This window comes from Sciurus carolinensis, chromosome 1 (genome assembly GCF_902686445.1).
Source record: "Sciurus carolinensis chromosome 1, mSciCar1.2, whole genome shotgun sequence".
In the NCBI taxonomy this organism is placed as follows: domain Eukaryota; kingdom Metazoa; phylum Chordata; class Mammalia; order Rodentia; family Sciuridae; genus Sciurus; species Sciurus carolinensis.
In genome coordinates this window covers 91,765,203-91,776,815 of record NC_062213.1, presented here as the reverse complement: position 1 = coordinate 91,776,815, position 11,613 = coordinate 91,765,203, and the positions used below count along the sequence as shown (strand labels likewise).

The following is an 11,613-nucleotide window of genomic DNA, read 5'->3' as shown; positions in this document are numbered from 1 at the left end:
GTGTTAGTACATTGAAGTGTTGAGCCTACATTTTCTTCTTGAGTTGCAGTTTCTGGTCTAATTCTTAGATCTGAGATCCACTTTGAACTGACTTTTGTGCAGACTGAGAGATAGGAGTCCACTTTCATTCTTCTATATGTGGATATCCAGTTTTTCTATCACCATTTGTTAAAAAAGCTATCTTTTCTCCAACATGTTTTTTGGCAAATTTGTAGAGTATCAGGTGACTGAATTTATATTTGTGTGTGTCTTCTATTCTATTCTATTCTATTCTATTCTATTCTATTCTATTCTATTCTATTCTATTCATGTCTGTTTTGGTGCCAATTACATACTCTTTTTGTTACTGTAGATCTGTAGTATAATTATAGATCTGATATTTTGATGCCTCCAGTCTCGCTCTTGTTCAGAATTGCTTTGGCTGCTTTTATTTTTTCAAATGAATTTTATAAATGTTTCTTTTTTTCTAGTTCCATGAAGAATGCCACTGGTATTTTGATAGGGATTGCATTGAATCTGTAACATTTGGTAGTTTGGTCACTTGAACAATATTAATTCTGCCTATCCAAGAACATGGGAGGTCTTCCATCTTCTAAGTTCTTTTCAATGTATTTCTTCAGTATTCCGTAGTTTACTGTAGGGATCTTTTGCCTCCTTGTTTAGATTTATTCCTAAGCATTTTTTGAGGTTATTATGAATGAAATAGTTTTCCTAATTTCTTTTTCAGAAAATTTAATATTGGTGTATGGAAAAATGATTGACTGAAGTATGACTCATTATTGGAGTATAGGAACACAACTGATTTTATGTATGTTGATGTTACAGCCTGCTACGTCACTAAATTTGTTCATCAACTTTATAAGTCTGGTGGGATTTTTTGAGTTTTCTAAATATAGGATCATGTCATTAGCAAACAGAGATAATTCTACTCATCCTTTTTCTATTTGTATCACTTTAATTTCCTTTTCTTGCCTGATTGCTCCTGCTAGAGTTTCAGGGACTTTGCTGAATAGGAGTGGTGAGAGAGGATGTCCTTCCTTTGTTCCTGTTATTAGATGAAATGCTTTTTGTTTTCTCTGTTCAGTATATTTTCTTTTTTAAAATATATCTAGTCTTGATAATGTTGAGATAAGTTTCTTTTATCCCTTGTTTCTCGAGTGTTTTAAACACGAATGAGTGCTGGACTTTGTCAAATGCTTCTTCTGTGTTTATTGAGATAATCATTTTATTCTTATTTTTAACTCTATTTATGTGGTGAGTTGCATATCTTTATCTGCCTGTGTTGAAGTAACCTTGCATCCTTGTGATGAAACCCACTTGATCATGGTGTATTATCTTCTTAATATGTTTTAAATACACTTTGCCAATGTTTTACTAAGAATTTTTGCATCTATGTACAACCACAAGAATGGAATCCTAATTAGAATAATTTATACCTCATGTACAAACAATATGTTAAAATATACTCTACTGTCATGTATATCTAAAAAGAACAACAAAAAGGAAACAAGAAAAAATTAGTCTACAAAACAGAAAAGGAGGGAACTGCCAAATTCATCCTGTGAAGCCAGTATCACACTGATACCAAAACCAAACAAAGATACACATGAAGGAAAGAAAACTTCAGACCAATATCCCTGAGAGTATCTATGCTTGCTTGGTTTCAATTTCCTTTTACATTGTGTCTTTTCTCATCCTTTCACCTTCAGTCTGTGAATGTCTTAGTCAGTAAGGTGATTTCCTTGTAAATATCATATGGTTGGGTTCTTTGTATATCCTTGAAATTAATGGCCTATCTGAGGTGCAAGTGCCAAACAAATAATTTCTCCAAATCTGTAGGCTCTCTCTCTTGACGGTCTTGATTGTTTCTTTTGCTGTGAAGAAGATTTTTAGTTTTATACCATTCCGTTTATTGATTCTAGATTTTACTTCTTGCCCTTTGGGTGTCTTTTTGAGGAATTCAGTACCTAAGCCAACTTGATGGAGACTTGGTCCTACTTTTCTTCTAGTAAGTACAGCGTCTCTGTTCTAATGACTAGTCCCTTAATCCACTTTGAGTTGAGTTTTGTGCAATGTGAGAGATGGGAATTTAATTTCATTCTGCTGCATATGGATTTCCAGTTTTTCCATCACCATTTGTTCGAAATGCAATCTTTTCTCTTGTTTATGTTTATGGTGCCTTTGTCTAGTATGAGATATCTGTATTTATGTGAATTTGTCTCTGTGTCTTCTAATCTCTACTATTGGTAATCTGTTTTGGTGCCAATACCATGTTGTTTCTGATGCTATAGCTCTGGAGTATAGTTTAAGGTCTGGTATTGTGATGCCTTAGATTTCACTTTTCTTGCTGAGTATTGCTTTGACTTTTCTGGGTCTCTTATTTTTCCAAATGAATTTCATGCCTGCCATTTATATTTCTATGAAGAGCATCATTGGAATTTTAATGGAAATTGGATTAAAATCTGTATAACACTTTTGGTAATATAGCCGTTTTGACAATATTATTTATGCCTCTCCAAGAACATGAGAGATCTTTCAGTTTTCTAAGATTTTCTTCAATTTCTTTCTTTAGCATTCTGTAGTTTTCATTGTAGAGGTCTTTCACCACTTGTTTTAGATTTATTCCCAAGTATTTTATTTTTTTTGAGATTATTGTGAGTAGGGTAGTGTGAGACCCTCTCTCTAAATAAAATACAAAATAGGGCTGGGGATGTGGTTCAGTGGTTGAGTGTTCCTGGGTTCAATCCCCAGTACCAAAAATGAAACTAGGAATGGCAACCACCATTTGACCAAACTAGCCCACTCCTTGGCATAGATCCAAAGGATTGAAAATCAGCATGCTACAGTGATGCAGCCACATTAATGTTTATAGCAGCAGAGTTCACAATAGCTAAGCTATGGAACTGACCTAGGTGCCCTTCAACAGATGAATGGACAAAGAAAATATGGTTTGTATGAAATAATGGAGTTTACTCAGACATTAAGAAAAATGACTTTATTGCATTTGCCAAAAATGGATGAATCTGGAGACTATGGTAAGTGAAATTAGCCAATCTCAAAAAACCAAGTGTGAAAGCAAACCCACAGTAAGAGTTGGGAGGGGAAGAATAGAAATTCAGTGAATTAGACAAAAGGAAATAAAGGGAAGGAATGGGGAATGGGAAAAAGAAAGACAGTGTAATGAATCTGACAACTTTCCCATGTACATATGTGAATAAACTACAGAGAATCTTACCATTGTATGTTTCCACAAGAATGGGGTCCTAATTATATATCCTAAGATATATTTCATGCTTGTATAATTGTATCAAAATGGATTCTACTGTTATCTATAAATAAAAGAAAGAAAGAAAAAATATGGTTGGGTCTTACTTTTTAAAATCCAATCTGCTAATCTTTGTCTTTTGATATGAGAGTTTAGAACCTTTACATTTTATGCTATTATAGAGAGATGATTTTTATTTCATGCAATTTTGATTTATTTATCATGTTTAATTCAGACTTATTTCTCCTTTGATATTTTTAATAAAATTCATCCCTATGCTGTTTTCACTTTTATTTTCCATTTATTCAGCTTGAAATATTTCATTGAGTATGTATTACAGCGCAAAGTTAGTGGTTATATATATATTTTTAAAATTTTGCTCATTATGGAGGGTTTTAGTTATACTCTGAATTATGAGGGATAGTTTTGGTGAATAAAGCAAGGATTGACATCCATTTTCTCTTTTTTTAAGAGCTAAATTTTATTTGTTACTTCTATATGTTATTTTTGTATAATGTTCTAAGATTTTTAAAGAAAATTATTGGTTATTTTTAGTTATACATGACAATAGAATTCATTTTGACATAATTGTAGAATCATAGAATATAGTTTGTTGTAGTTCAATCTGCAGTACTTCCTCTTTCCCCTCTCCTCCCTTCCCCAGTTCTCTTCCTTCTAGTATACTGATCTTTCTGCTACTTATAGTTTTTTGTTTTTTATTAGTGTCTTGTGGATATACACAAAGGTGAGATTCACTGTGCTATATTTATATATGTAAATAGGAAAGTTAGGTTAGATTTGTTCCACTGTCTTCCATTATCCTGTCTCTACTATCTCCCCTTCAATTCCCTTCCTCTATTCCATTGATATTTATTCTATGTTGATGGAATTCCACCACTCTATTTTCTTTTCTCTTCTTTTTTGTTTTATTTTAGACTAGCTTCTGTTTATTAGAGAAAACATTTAACCCCAGGCTTTCTGAAATTGGCTTATTTCACTTACATGATAATCTTCAATGATTCTTAAATGTGGTCTCTTAATGTTATCCCAGATTTCTTAAGTATTTTTTTCATGGTCTCAACATCTATTCTTTACTGTCACCTTTATTTTCAAGATTATATACTTTGTCTTGAAGTCCTGAGAATCAGTCTTCAATGTCATCTAATCTATTCTTGATGCTTTCCTTTGAAATTTTAATTTAACTTCTTGAATCTTTCATTTTCACAATTTCCATTTGGTTATTTTCCTGAATCTTTATCTCTTTATAGAAATAATCTTTAATTTCTGTGTTTTCTCTGTATGTGTATCCCTTACATCTTCTTTTAACTTGATGAACATTTTAACTATATGAGATTTCAAAATTCCTTCTCTGACATTTCCTCCATTGTTGTGTCAATGGGATCAGCTGTTGAAATGTTTTGGGGCATGTGGTGTGGTTTGTTCCCTTGATTTTCCATACTGCCCTTATGTCTGTCCATCTTCTGGGATGATTATCACTTTTTTTACACAAGGGATTATATAGTTAACTACTTCCTCTTCAGAGCCCAGGGATAGATAAATATGCAGGTATTCATAATTTCATTCAATGTGTGTCCCAATTCAGTACCACTTTGAGAGAAGCCACTGATCCCTATTTACTGTAATCACTTGAGATCAAATCCACATACTCTCCAACCTTAGGAAAACCCCAAAACTTGTTTATACTGTTCTCAACAATATTTCTAATGAAGATAAAACTTGCTGTAAAGTTCTGGAATAGATTGAAAATTAGTCATCAAATATAGTCAAATTGTTAAACATTATGTAAGGGTTGAAAAGGGAAGACAGAAAACTGGGCAAAGGAGGAGAGAAAAAAGAAAATATGGGACAGAACATAAAATGTTACCAAGGTAAAAAGAAGAGAAAATTGGATTGGTGTGTATGGGGGGATTGAGACAACAACAGGTAATGTAAAAGGGAAAAGAGGGGCTAAGAAAAGCAAGTGTAAACCTGAGCATGGAAAATAATAAGAGAATGATTCAAAATAATGCTTTAAAACATTAGAAGAAGTACAATCAAATGGGTTGAGGGCACAATATCAAATAGTAGGGTAACAAATGAAAAGGAAGAGTGATATATGTTCAAAGTTGGCATTAGAGCTCTTCATGATAAACCATGCCAAAATGAAGAGAATTCTTGTTGAGTCTTGGTTTGGATCTCATCAGCATCTGAGAAACTTAGAAAGTGTACATCACTCTTCATATTTGAATCCCCCTCAAAATTCTGGGGCATAGGAGCCACTCTCCTAGTTACTATGAACTTACCACCATCCAGCTCTCAGCTGAGCCCAGGGACCTGAGTCTGGGTGCTCCGAGTATGTGGTGCTGTATCTGCTGGCTCTTTCAGGAGCTCAGAATGCAGGGCTCTGGGCTGTTTTCTGCAGGTAATCACACACCTGTTCCTCTCCACAGAGTCCTCTTCAAAGTGACATAGAGGCTGGTGACTGTCTACAAGAGTGAGACCTGTGGTTGTGGTTCTCTATGGGTAATGTGTGGTGCAGAAGCATCTCCCTGACCTACACAAATTGCCAGAGCACTGTTCCTGCTACCAGGAAAGAGACTCAGCCAGTTCACCTAGGTTCTGGTTCCCACTGCCCAAGGTTGTGAACCATGGGTACCACTCCCTTCTACTGCCTGGGACAGAACTTGCCTTCCCACCTGGGTTCTGAGATCTCATTTCATGGGAGTCAGTTTCATCTCTGCCCAGGTTCCATGGAAGATGTGCAGAGTGCTGAGTTAGCCAAACACTTCCTAGGAGTGCCCTGCCCTTGGGTCTTCCCCACCCCACTCCCCTTGTTTGGAATGGGGAGAGGGAGTTTCAGCCACTTTCAGTTATTAGTGATCCCTCTACAAGGTCCTTCTAGATGGATTATTGAGACAGCCCACTATAGAGGTACTCCCTCTGGTTGTTATTTGTTGCTCTCTTAAGGTGGGGTGATGCTATTATACCAAAATGGCCATCATATCTGGCACAGCACTGTTCACAATTTGTATTAAACTGCTTGACCTCCTCAATGATCCTGCTGCTCCTTTTGTGTTTCAACTTGCAATTTGGTCTGTTTTTTTTTTTTTTTTTTTTTTTTTTTCCAGCTATGGCTCAAGCACTGAGCTCTTATAATTTCCTCTTCCTTTCTTTTTCTATTGCCTATCTTCCTCCTATTCTCTGGTCTGGGTTTAAGGTGAAGAAATTCTATCCTTATTTTTGGCTCTAATAACTAAGCTACAAGTCTCTTCAGATCTCACATTGTCTAATATTGGGTCTTAAGCATTTATTCTGTCACTCATCTCTCCAGTGAGCTGTTCCTTCACTGCCTCCTTTCTGTGCCACGGAGGGTTGTTGATAACTACCTTGCTTTGTTCCACCATCTTCCAGGTGACTTTTGATGTATAGAAGGAAGGCACAGAATTTGTCAGGCTTCCCAGGAGGATGTTTTAAAAGACCATGAGGAGCCTGCATAAGAACATGAGGCTAGAAGAGAGGAAGCCCATGTTGGTTAGAAAAGGGAGAAGCAACACTGAAACACTTATAATTATCTCTGGTTAGGTAGAAAGGGTTTTTAAAAGTGTAGTTATGTTTAAAACTCTGGAATCTAGGATTCTGTTTTTCTGTCATGAGCCTAGGAGCTCCTTCTACACAAACAAAACACAGATGAAGCACATTCTCTAGGGTTCTCTTTGACTCATATTGGTAGATCTCCAGCCATACTCCTCCAAAAGCAAACAGATACAACCAAGAAACAAATGAAAAAATACTCAAGAGATATAAGCTTCAAGTTGTTACAGCAGAAGAGGGGGGCAGTAATTGGGACAGCATTGATTTGGGCTTTGGGGACATAAAGTTGAAAGCAAAAAATAGACCAAGTGTAGAGCAGCCAGCAACTAAGAGTTTTGGGAAGACAGCCTATATGTGCAAAACAGGAAGGGAAGAGAGCACACATGGAGGAATAATTCAGAGGCAAGAATACAGAATGACAGAAAGTGCTCAAGATGTTGGGTTCAATCCTCAGCACTACAAATGAAACAAAGCATAAAAAAGTCCCTAGTGGTAAGGTGACTTTTTAGTGCCATATAAGACTTGTTCCATAGCAGTCAAAATAGGGGAAGATGAATGGGATAGGAGCTGGTGACAGTGAGAAAAGCAGGAATCCCGAGAAGAAAACCAAAACTAGAGCGGAAATGGGAAACTGAGTGGGAGGCTCAGGGTTTGGGGAAGGAACAGAATTTTCTTGTTTCAGACAGAAAAGGTTTTGCTGCTGGTTGGAGAAGGAAGTAAGAAGAGAGGTCTGTGGGGGTAGGTTTGTTTAGAATAGAAATCAAAGAAAAATATTTCAGAGAGAAAGAAAGAACAACTGCAAGTGCCATGCTGTATCTGCTACTTCCCTTGCTAGCTGCTCTCTTCCCTGGTGGTGACAGTGAAGTTGGTAAGAACTGGGACAACTGACCAGTTAGGTGCAACAGGGTGTGTGTGTGTTGGTAGTTTATACCTGGTAAGATTGCCATGCCAGTGCTATTATGAATGCTGTTGATTCAAGTTCCCTGTAGTCTTCTGAAGGGTGTTTATAAAGAGAGCGTGGGACCCTGTGGCAAGCGAATGTCAGCTAAGATAAATGTGATTCTGTTCTTCACATTCTAAGCCTTCCCATTCTGGTGCCTTTCTTTCCCAGTTCTCTCCTTCCAAGTATCTCATTTCTCCCCCTTGTATCTGTTCTTTGGCTACAGGGTTTGAAGAGCCTATCTCCTTCCGTATCAGCAAGACCGCATACTTTTACAACCATTCCTGGGTACAAGATATGTGCTCAGTTTCGTTGGGTGAACTGCAGATTCTCAGCTGGAACAGCAGCTCTGATACTCTCATTTTCCTGTATCCCTGGTCCAGGGGCAACTTCAGCAACAAGGAATTGAGTGAACTGCAAACATTTTTCCAAATGTACTTCATTAGGGTTACTCAGGCAGTTCACACTGGTCTATTATAGTTTGAATGTGAGTTCAGTTCCCTCAATTGGGGGTGGTGGGTGGTTGGCGTATCTCTATGAGTTTTTATTCCTCCTGGATATTACCTACTCTCTGCTCTGAATCTTACTCCATTCTCTCCATCATAAAATTGCAGTCACACACTTGGGCAAGCTCTATAAACCAGATCCTGATTCTTCAAACACTTCAGTCTTCTGTTATTTATGAACTGCTCTCTTATTGACTGCTGGGCTGTGTTTTATAATCTTTTCTTAAAGATATATCTTTGGCCACCCTTTTCCGGGGTCTCCAATCAAGTACCCTCAGTATCCTCACTCTTCAGTTGACTCTTTAAAGTGTGATTTTCTTCTCTCTGGTTGAATCTCTTCAGCCTTTCCTATCTACATAATCACTGCAACCACAGAATCCACTCACCCTAGCTTGTTACAATCCCTGACTCATTACAAGTCTTTCTCCTTCCACAGAGTTCCATTCACCTTTGAACAATTTCCCCCTTCTTCAAATTATTCATCTCTTTCTCTACCTTCTACTCCCACCAACTCCCTTTTCTGTGAACCTATTATCCAGCCACAATTGGTTCCATTCTTTGTAAACTCCCCAAACCTCCCCTTTCTCCTTCTATTGTGTTTTGCTTCTACTCATTCCATTTTATCCTTTTTTATGCCCTTAGTCCTTTAATCCATTTAATTCCTCTTCCCTAGATCCCTTTGATGTACAGATGGCAACAGGCTGTGAGCTGCACTCTGGGAAGAACTTCATAGGCTATGTGCAGTTAGCTATTCAAGGAACTGATTTCCTGAGTTTACAGAATGAAACATGGTTGCCTTCTCCAAAGGGTGGAAAAAAGGCCCAGCATTTCTGCAGACTACTCAATCTGAACCAAGCCTTCACACATGTGGTACAAAGGCTTCTCAGCAACACCTGCCCACGTTTCACCTTGGGTGTTCTTGATGCAGGGAAGGCTCATCTCCAGCGACAAGGTCAGTACTGTACCCTTTCTCCAAAATCTTTGTATTCTAAAAGCAATTCGAGAATGCCAAGGGGACAAGAAGGAGAAGAGGGTGAGTGGCATGCTCAGAAGAGGGAATGATGTACCTATCAAAGGCAATGTGATCGGAACCCCTCAGGCTATGTTCGTGTCTGAATCTTTTTTCTTTCCTTTACAGTGAAGCCCAATGCATGGTTGTCCAGTGGCCCCAGTCCTGGACCTGGCCGTCTGCTGCTGGTGTGCCATGTCTCTGGGTTCTACCCGAAACCCTTGTGGGTGATGTGGATGCGGGGTGAGCAGGAGCAGCTGGGCACTCAGCAAGGTGACTTCCTGCCCAATGCAGATGGGACGTGGTATCTCAGAGCAACCCTGGATGTGGCAACTGGGGAGGCAGCTGGCCTGGCCTGCAGGGTGAAGCACAGCAGCCTAGGAGGGCAGGACCTCATCCTCTACTGGGGTGGTAAGAGCTGGGACCCAGGCTGAAGATGGGAGGTGGTGATTCTCTAGCAGAGCAGCAGGGCCTGCTATAAATTTGGGATTTGGGGGATTCCAGACCTCAAAAAATGACATGTAAGTTAATCCAAGGCATAGAAGAAATAAAATAACTGATGAGTAGATGTAGGAGGATATTGTGGGTAGATAAATAATTCTTCTCTGAAGAGGGATGTGAGAAAAAGTAGGAAGAAAGATTGGTGAGGTAGAAAAGTCAAAGAAGACCAGGTTAATACAATAAAATAGGAAGTAAAACAGGGAATGGATTTGAAATAACATGCTTGGTGTCCATTTGAATCTGCAGAACACCACAGTTTCCTCGGCTTGATCTTGGCAGTGATGGTGGCCCTGGTTCTTCTGATAGGTCTTGCATTTTTGTTTAGGAAGCGCTGGTGAGTTCTTTGTACCCATTTCTCCTGTTGGTCCCTCATTCCCCACTGGCTCATTCCTCACTGGTCTTCCCATTGTTTTTTGTCTTTTTCCTCACTTTCACTTTTCGTCCTAGTTTCCTTCTTTTTTTTTCCCCCCCTCAGTTCTCACTTCTACCTTATGAAGTTCTGTAATTTGCTCTGGTCTCATTTGGTTCACTTTAGGATGAACTCTGAATCTCTGCAGTGCTTTCCCTTTGAAATGAGGACCCAGTAACCTAGGTGCTCATCAGACACCTGAATACCACGTGGTGATGACATCACTTCAACTTTCCTTGTGAAACCTTTATAATTTATTTCTGCTTCATGTTCAGTTAACCAATAAATGCTCAATGTAAACTTGCGGGATTTGTTGTTCTGACCTTGATTCTGGGTCTTTAAAATTCAAATTTTAACTGAATTAAATAAAGTCCTAGCAAGCAACACCTTGTTAGATATTAATGGGTCATTAGGTGCATTCTGCACACCTTCACAGGTTGCATCCTTCAGAGGACCGTCCCTGATTCACAGTGGAAAGCAGTCTTTCCCTCATCCATGCTCCCCTGCATTTCAACTATATTTTGCTTACTATATCCCACACTCCATAGTTTCTCTGGCAGTTGTGTCGGTAGGTTCCTTTCCCCTTTTAATATTTAGAAACTTGAGGTTTAAATGTATGTCTTTTTAATGTCTGTGTCACTGCAGAAGTGTCTTGCCTGCACATAATATGTTCTCAAGAAAAAGCAGAATTGAATTTAAGCCAGATGTTTAGTCTTTAAAATTTTCTCCCTTCCTAATGCTTGTGTTGAAGTTGAGATATCTGATTCTCCTCTTGTTAAAAGTCTTCTTACTTTGCCAAGAAGACAACTCTCCTAGTTTTACAATTTCTTCTCTAAATCTCTGAGAAGAAACACAATTTTGCATCTTTCCCCTCTTTTTATTCAACTGTAGAGAATTATTACAGTGAAACTATTGTTCCAAGGAGTCTAAATTGAAAGGGCATGGCAGGATGAAAGCCCTCAATATTCAGTGTTTTTGATAGTTAAGTGGCAGATTGATGATATTGGAGCTTAGTGGAAATATAGACTCTAAGTTCTGATCTCACACCTACTGAATTATACTTTACATTTTAGCAAAATCAACAGTAGACTCACTGGATGCATTAAAACTTGAAAGGCACCTGATGTAGGTGGTACTTGGAATGTGGTATGAGTAGGTCCCTGAAGAGAAAAGAATAAAAAAAAAGAAAAGTGTTGCTCCTCAGGATTGATATAGGGTTCATGTATGTAATGTATATACAGTACATTGTTGTCATTATTCACAAAAGTTGTGTTCTATACAGTTGCTGTTGCAAATACTAGATCAGTGAACAATGAGCCATGTAAATAGAGGGTTAGAAGTTTATTTATAAGGTAAATAGAGGGTTATAAGTCTATAATGTTGACCATTGAA

General features: G+C 38.1%; 1 pseudogene; it reads left to right on the top strand.

The window, feature by feature from the left end:
• Positions 1 to 7,578: 7,578 nt before the first annotated feature.
• LOC124993465 (T-cell surface glycoprotein CD1a-like) lies at positions 7,579 to 10,525 on the top strand (annotated as a pseudogene).
• The last annotated feature ends 1,088 nt before the right edge of the window (positions 10,526 to 11,613 follow it).